Here is a 9,020-nt window from a genome sequence, read left to right as displayed (position 1 = left end):
GTCATGAAACTTTGAGTGGTTTTGATTAGATCAGAGACCATGGTTGCTAAGTCAGAGGTATTCTGCTTAGAACTCTCTGTCTGTTGCTGAGAAGATGATGGAAAAGGCTTGCTATTGCTAAACCTGTTTCTTCCACCATTATTGTTGTTGAAACCTTGTTGAGGTCTCTGTTGATCCTTCCATGAGAGATTTGGATGATTTCTCCATGAAGGATTATAGATGTTTCCATAGGGTTCTCCCATGTAATTCACCTTTTCTATTGAAGGGTTCTCAGGATCATAAGCTTCTTCTTCAGATGAAGCTTCCTTAGTACTGCTTGGTGCATTTTGCATTCCAGACAGACTTTGAGAAATCATTTTGACTTGTTGAGTCAATATTTTATTCTGAGCCAGTATGGCATTCAGAGTGTCAATCTCAAGAACTCCTTTCTTCTGATTGGTCCCATTGTTCACAGGATTCCTTTCAGAAGTGTACATGAATTGGTTATTTGCAACCATTTCAATTAGCTCTTGAGCTTCTGTAGGCGTCTTCTTCAGATGAAGAGATCCTCCAGCAGAGCTATCCAAAGACATCTTGGATAGTTCAGAGAGACCATCATAGAAAATTCCAATGATGCTCCATTCAGAAAGCATATCAGTGGGACACTTTCTGATTAATTGTTTGTATCTTTCCCAAGCTTCATAGAGGGATTCTCCTTCCTTCTGTCTGAAGGTTTGGACTTCCACTCTAAGCTTACTCAATTTTTGAGGTGGAAAGAACTTTGCCAAGAAGGCATTGACTAGCTTTTCCCAAGAGTTCAGGCTTTCTTTAGGTTGTGAGTCCAACCATATTCTAGCTCTGTCTCTTACAGCAAAAGAGAATAGCATAAGTTTGTAGACCTCAGGGTCAACCCCATTAGTCTTGACAGTGTCACAGATTTGCAAGAACTCAGCTAAAAACTGATGAGGATCTTCCAATGGAAGTCCATGGAACTTGCAATTCTGTTGCATTAGAGAAACTAATTGAGGCTTAAGCTCAAAGTTGTTTGCTCCAATGGCAGGGATAGAGATGCTTCTCCCATAGAAGTCGGGAGTAGGTGCAGTAAAGTCACCCAGCACCTTCCTTGCATTGTTGGCATTGTTGTTATTTTCGGCTGCCATGGGTTCTTCTTCTTTGAAGATTTCTGTTAGGTCCTCTACAGAGAGTTGTGCCTTGGCTTCTCTTAGCTTTCGCTTCAAGGTCCTTTCAGGTTCAGGATCAGCCTCAACAAGAATGCTTTTGTCCTTGCTCCTGCTCATAAGAAAGAGAAGAGAACAAGAAAATGTGGAATCCTCTATGTCACAGTATAGAGATTCCTTGAGGTGTCAGAGGAAAAGAAAAATGGAAGGCAGAAGTAGAAAATTTGAACTTATCAAAGAAGATGGAGTTCGAATTTTGCATTAAGGAATAGTGTTAGTCCATAAATAGAAGGATGTGAGAAGAGGGGAAGTAATTTTCGAAAATCAAGTAAAAGATTTTGAAAACATTTTGAAAAACACTAATTGATTTTCGAAAATAAAAGTGGGAAAGAAATCAAGTGATTTTTGAATAAGAATTTGAAATTAGAAATCAAAAAGATTTGATTGAAAGTTATTTTGAAAAAGATGTGGTTAAGAAGATATGATTGGTTTTAAAAAGATGTGATTGAGAAGATATGATTTGAAAAACATTTAAAAAAAATTTGATTTTGAAAATTAATGACTTGGCTATCAAGAAAAGATATGATTCAAACATTAAACCTTTCTCAACAGAAAAGGCAACATACTTGAAATGTTGAATCAAATCATTAATTGATAGCAAGTATATTTGAAAATAGAAAGAAATTGAATTTGAAAAAGATTTGATTGAAAAGATATGTTTTGAAAAAGATTTGATTTTGAAAAGATTTTGAAAACTTGAAAAAAAAATTTGCATTGAAAATAAAATCTTCCCTCTTGTGCCATCCTGGCGTTAAACGCCCAGAATGGTGCACATTCTGGCGTTTAACGCCCAAAACTCTACCCTTTTGGGCGTTAAACGCCCAACCAGGCACCCTGGCTGGCGTTTAAACGCTAGTGTCCTTCTTCACTGGGCGTTTTGAACGCCCAGCTTTTTCTGTATAATTCCTCTGCTGTATGTTCTGAATCTTCAATTCTCTATATTATTGACTTGAAAAGACACAAATTACAAATATTTTTGGATTTTTAATAGTGAGGAATAATCAAAATGCAACTAAAATCAAATAATAATGCATGCAAGACACCAAACTTAGCAATTTGTATACTACTGACACTAATGAGAATGCATATGAGACACATAAACACTCAAGTCAAGAGGAATTAAAGATCAGAGTAATGAAATCATCAAGAACATCTTGAAGATCACTAAGACACATGAATGAATGCAAGAAAAACAGAAACATGCAATTGACACCAAACTTAAAATGAGACTCTAGACTCAAACAAGAAATTTTTTGGATTTTTTGATTTTCTAAAATTTTTTTGTGCTTTTTCAAAAATTAAGTGGAAAAAGAAAATGAAGGTATCAAAATTCTTAATGAGAATTCCAGGAATCATGCAATGTTTAGTCTAAGACTCCGGTCCAGGAATTAGACATGGCTTCACAGCCAGCCAAGCTTTCAAAGAAAGCTTTGGTCCAAAACACTAGACATGGCCAAAGGCCAGCCAAGCCTTAGCAGATCACTGCTCCAATAGCAAGATTGATAGAAATCAACAAGCTCTTGTGATGATAAGTTGAAACCTCGGTCCAATGAAATTAGACATGGCTTCACAGGCAGCCAGATTTCAACAGATCATCATGAAACTCTAGAATTCATTCTTAAGAACTCTGAAGAAAAAAAATACCTAATCTAAGCAACAAGATGAACCGTCAGTTGTCCATACTCGAACAATCCCCGGCAACGGCGCCAAAAACTTGGTATGCGAAATTGTGATCAATAATTTTCACAACACAAATAATCCCCGGTGATGAATCCAAAAACTTGGTGTTCAATACCATGGCATAAATACAACTTCGCACAACTAACCAGCAAGTGTATTGGGTCGTCCAAGTAATAAACCTTACGCGAGTAAGGGTCGATCCCACAGAGATTGTTGGTATGAAGCAAGCTATGGTCACCTTGTAAATCTTAGTCAGGCAGACTCAAATGGATATGAATGATGATATACGAATAAAACATAGAGATAAAGATAGAGATACTTATGTAATTCATTGGTAGGAATTTCAGATAAGCGTATGAAGATGCTTGTCCCTTCCGTCTCTCTGCTTTCCTACTGTCTTCATCCAATCCTTCTTACTCCTTTCCATGGCAAGCTTATGCAAGGGTTTCACCGTTGTCAGTGGCTACCTCCCATCCTCTCAGTGGAAATGTTCAACGCACCCTGTCACGGCACGGCTATCCATCTGTCGGTTCTCAATCAGGCCGGAATAGAATCCAGTGATTCTTTTGCGTCTGTCACTAACGCCCCGCCTTCAGGAGTTTGAAGCTCGTCACAGTCATTCAATCATTGAATCCTACTCAGAATACCACAGACAAGGTTAGACCTTCCGGATTCTCCTGAATGCCGCCATCAGTTCTAGCCTATATCACGAAGACTCTGATCTCACGGAATGGCTGGCTCGGTTGTCAGGCGAGCACTCGGTTGTCAGGCGATCAATCATGCATCGTGTATCAGGAATCCAAGAGATATTCACCCAATCTAAGGTAGAACGGAGGTGGTTGTCAGGCACACGTTCAGAGGTGAGAATGATGATGAGTGTCACGGATCATCACATTCATCAAGTTGAAGAACAAGTGATATCTTGGAACAAGAACAAGCGGAATTGAATAGAAGAACAATAGTAATTGCATTAATACTCGAGGTACAGCAGAGCTCCACACCTTAATCTATGGTGTGTAGAAACTCCACCGTTGAAAATACATAAGAACAAGGTCTAGGCATGGCCGAATGGCCAGCCTCCCAAAGAGGGTTCAATCATAAAAACATGATCAAAAGCTCCAAATACAATAGTAAAAGGTCCTATATATAGAGAACTAGTAGCCTAGGGTGTACAGAGATGAGTAAGTGACATAAAAATCCACTTCCGGGCCCACTTGGTGTGTGCTTGGGCTGAGCATTGAAGCATTTTCGTGTAGAGACTCTTCTTGGAGTTAAACGCCAGCTTTTATGCCAGTTTGGGCGTTTAACTCCCATTCTTGTGCTAGTTCCGGCGTTTAACGCTGGGAATTCTGAGGGTGACTTTGAATGCTGGTTTGGGCCATCAAATCTTGGGCAAAGTATGGACTATCATATATTTCTGAAAAGCCCAGGATGTCTACTTTCCAACGCCGTTGAGAGCGCGCCAATTGGGCTTCTGTAGCTCCAGAAAATCCGCTTCGAGTGCAGGGAGGTCAGAATCTAACAGCATCTGCAGTCCTTTTTAGTCTCTGAATCAGATTTTTGCTCAGGTCCCTCAATTTCAGCCAGAAAATACCTGAAATCACAGAAAAACACACAAACTCATAGTAAAGTCCAGAAAAGTAAATTTTAACTAAAAACTAATAAAAATATACTAAAAACTAACTAGATCATACTAAAAACATACTAAAAATAATGCCAAAAAGCGTACAAATTATCCGCTCATCAAATACTGTAGACAAGGTTTAGACCTTCCGGATTCTCTTGAATGTAGCGATCAATTCTAGCTTATACCACGAAGATTCCGGTTAAAGAATCCAAGAGATATCCACCCAATCTAAGGTAGAACGGAGGTGATTGACAGTCACACGTTCATAGGTGAGAATGATGATGAGTGTCACGGATCATCACATTCATCAAGTTGAAGAACAAGTGATATCTTAGAACAAGAACAAGCTGAATTGAATAGAAGAACAATAGTAATTGCATTAATACTCGAGGTACAGCAGAGCTCCACACCTTAATCTATGGTGTGTAGAAACTCCACCGTTGAAAATACATAAGAACAAGGTCTAGGCATGGCCGAATGGCCAGCCTCGCAATGATCTAAGATAGCATAAGAATAAAGATAGCTACCCTGATTATCAAAAGATCTAAAATGATCCAAAGATGAAAATACAATAGCAAAAGGTCTTATTTATAAAGAACTAGTAGCCTAAGGTTTACAGAAATGAGTAAATGACAGAAAAATCCACTTCCGGGCCCACTTGGTGTGTGCTTGGGCTGAGCATTGAAGCATTTTCGTGTAGAGACTCTTCTTGGAGTTAAACGCCAGCTTTTGCGCCAGTTTGGGCGTTTAACTCCCATTCTTGTGCCGGTTCCGGCGTTTAACGCCGGGCATTCTTGAGCTGATTCGGAACGCCGGTTTGGGCCATCAAATCTTGGGCAAAGTATGGACTATTATATATTGCTGGAAAGCCCAGGATGTCTACTTTTCAACGCCGTTGAGAGCGCGCCAATTGGGCTTCTGTAGCTCCAGAAAATCCACTTCGAGTGCAGGGAGGTCAGAATCCAACAGCATCTGCAGTCCTTTTTAGTCTCTGAATCAGATTTTTGCTCAAGTCCCTCAATTTCAGCCAGAAAATACCTGAAATCACAGAGAAACACACAAACTCATAGTAAAGTCCAAAAAAGTGAATTTTAACTAAAAACTAATAAAAATATACTAAAAACTAACTAGAACATACTAAAAACATACTAAAAACAATGCCAAAAAGCGTACAAATTATCCGCTCATCATAACCCAAAGAGGTGCTGGACACCAAGGTCTCAAGAAGGAAAATAAATGAACCAGATGCCTGTGGTGTGTATGTATGGGGGAGAGACTTGAGGGAGTAAGTCCTTAGGGGTGTCTCAACACCTAGCACCTTGAACCAACTGGTTCGGGAGTGTTGGCTGAAAGCTTATCTTAAAGAGTTGCCCCCTTACAGAGCATTTAGCCTGAAGAACACAAATAAGCCCTGGAATGACAACAAAAGGATCAATAAAAGTCTCATGGGATATAAGCAAAATCAGTGTTTTAGGACATGATAAAGGTCTGAAAGCCAGTAATGGAATGAACCTAAGTTGCTATGCATGAAACTACCATAAAATCAGTGACATGACTTCCACAAGAATGACTCATTTCTCTTGGCATTCCATTCATCAGTCTCTTGTTCTAGTACTTGCTTAGGGACAAGCAAGCTTTAAGTTTGGTGTTGTGATGCCAGGGCATCTTGGCCAGTTTCACTGACCTTTTCTTTACTGTTTTTAAGGTAGTTTCATGCATTTCCTTAGGAAATAAGCTAGTTTTGGGTAGATATTCACTTACACCTTGATTCATGCATACATTGTGAATTTTACTTGATTTCATGAGGATTTTGCATGACTTTAATAATAAATTGTATGTTGCATTACCCATGACTTGGACTAGAACTTTGATGCACTCTATTGCTTGATTTCAGGACCAAGGGAAGCAAGGAAGAACCACTCAGCAGTCACGTTAATCTAATTAACGTTACCACTAAAGTGGAATGGGAGGTAACTTGCAAAGTTAATGAGAAAAGTGATTGCCAATAACGCTCTCGAAGCCATCATTGCCCACGTTAAGAGTCATGTTAACTAAGTTAACGTGAACTCTAACGTGAAGAAGGGACTTTGAGCCAACGTTAATGACACTTAACATTATTACTAACGTTGGCCAATGATCATAAGTTGCCACGTTAGAGTCCATGTTAACTTAGTTAACGTGGCCTCTAACGTTAAAAAGGGGAAGGAAGCCAACGTTAGTGACACTCAAGATTGTCACTAACGTTGGCCTAAGGTGCAATGTACCACGTTAACTCCCACGTTAACTTGGTTAACGTGGGAGCTAACATAAGAGGCAAGGGTGGTCGACAACGTTAGTGACACCCAACATTGTCACTAATGTTGGAAGCAACCACAAAACCCCAAGAAGCCACGTTAACTTCCACGTTAACTTAGTTAACGTGGATGGCTAACGATGATGAGTGAAAGATGAGCCAATGTTAGTGACACTCAACATTGTCACTAATGTTGGGGATGGCTAAGAATGGCCACGTTAGAAGCCACGTTAACCTAGTTAACGTGGACTCTAACGTGAGACATAGGGGCACATTGGAACGTTAGTGACAATGTTAAGTGTCACTAATGTTCTCGAAGGTTGGCAAGGCCACGTTAGAAGCCACGTTAACCTAGTTAACGTGGACTCTAACGTGAGGCAAAAGGGTACATTGGAACGTTAGTGACAATGTTGAGTGTCACTAACGTTCTTGAACTCATACTTTCATTAAAACGAGTAACACCCCTAACGTCCTGAGCTAAAGTCTCTGTCCACTTCACACTTTCTCTCTGCAAGTAAAACCAAGCCCAAATGAAGAAGAGAACGGCTTCAAACTCAAGATCCAAAGGCCCAAGACTTGAAGAGCCAACTAGAAGCTGAGAAGAGTAGTATATATAGGAGTAGCTTTGAATTATTTGGGAGTTGGAAAGTTGGAAAAGAGCACTACTCTCTGTATTTTACTCTGCTCTTCTAGTTCCATGATGTATTCTCCATCTTTGTTTTCATTTTCTAGAGCTATGAACAACTAAACCCCTTTCATTGGGTTAGGGAGCTCTGTTGTAAGTTGATGGATCAATACTAATTTTCATTATTCTTCTTCTATCTTTTCTCTTAATTTTACTTGAAAGCTTTCAATCTTCATCCCATTGGGTAGTTATCTTGGAAAAGAAGCTATCCAAACTTGGATCTCTTCTGAGTCTTGAAAGAGGAAGGAAGAGATCAAGCTAGAAATGCTTTCTCATGCTGGACCAAATTGGGTTTGGATGGATATGTGACTATAATCCTCTCAATACTTGATTTGGGAAATGCATGTGGTGTAATCAGTGACCACTCTTCATCTCTTCTCATGAGCAATTGACCAAGGAATTGGCTATTGATCAAGGTTTGAGAGATTGAATTGCAAGAAATTGTAATTCAATCAATTAAGATTGCCAAGGAGATCAATGAGTGCATTGATTGAGGAAGAGATGAAAATGAACTTGATCCGGAGAATCGCAACATCTCCTGCACCCAATGAACTCCCCAATTCTGATCTCACCCATTCTCTTTAATTTCTGCGTTTACTTTCATGAGCAAACACCCCATTTCCATTTACAATTCTGCAATTTACTTTCAGTCATTTACTTTCAGCTCTTTAATTCTAGCATTTACTTTTTCTGTTATTTACATTCCCGCCAATTTTATTTTCTGCAACTCTCAACCCAAATTCTGAATTCGCTTAACTAGAACATTCTTCTAATTAAAGTTGCTTGATCAATCAATCCCTGTGGGATTCGACCTCACTCTATTGTGGGTTTTTACTTGACGACAAATTCGGTAAACTTGCCGAAGGAAATTTGTTGAGAGACAGTTTCCACTTTCATCAGGGGATGGTGAAGCTCATTCAGGTTAGTAATTTTTGCTTTATGAATTTATTTTCGATATGTATTTGTCATTGTTTAGCTCTGTTATGTAGATTGTGGCTTCACGTTTGTTATGTGTTGGACGTGCGACCGAGTTGCTGGGAGCGGAGCAAGTGGTTGCTGTGGATAAGGTCACTGGATTAGAGCGATATGTGAAGGAGAGGGATGATGTTATCATTGATGTGTCCACGATGATGAAACATGGGGATGAGGAGATTTTGAAGCTTCAAGATTAGATTTGCCTTCTTCAAGCTGAGATTAAGGAAATGATAAGACAAAAGGCGAGATGACATCTCGTATTCATGAATTGGAAGAAGAAGGACTTGAAATGTTTGCTGCGGGATTTGGCCATGTTGTTAGTCAGGTCTCCCTGTTTTTGCCCGAATTTGTTGCTCGTCAACTTGATGTGACCAAAATTGTGATTGATGGAAAGTTGGTTGAGGACGAGGCTGGTGAGGAGCACGATGAGAATGTCCTTCCCCCATCTTGAAGGATTTGAAACATTTGTTATTTTTTTGAATTTTTAGTTTGGAATTGTGAACTTGGTAACCAATTTTAGATCGGCTTTGTTTTATGACCTGC

The 9,020-nt window shown here is 39.4% G+C and overlaps 1 non-coding gene across 1 annotated transcript; it reads left to right on the top strand.

Annotated features, from left to right (window-relative positions):
* The first annotated feature begins 626 nt into the window (after nt 1–626).
* Nucleotides 627–734, top strand: LOC112713540 (small nucleolar RNA R71). Its single transcript, XR_003158512.1, has one exon. It is a non-coding gene; the product is annotated as a small nucleolar RNA R71 (small nucleolar RNA).
* The last annotated feature ends 8,286 nt before the right edge of the window (nt 735–9,020 follow it).

This window comes from Arachis hypogaea, chromosome 9 (genome assembly GCF_003086295.3).
Source record: "Arachis hypogaea cultivar Tifrunner chromosome 9, arahy.Tifrunner.gnm2.J5K5, whole genome shotgun sequence".
In the NCBI taxonomy this organism is placed as follows: Eukaryota; Viridiplantae; Streptophyta; class Magnoliopsida; order Fabales; family Fabaceae; genus Arachis; species Arachis hypogaea.
The sequence above is the reverse complement of the archived record's forward strand: the minus strand, read 5'-3'. Positions and strand labels throughout refer to the sequence as shown.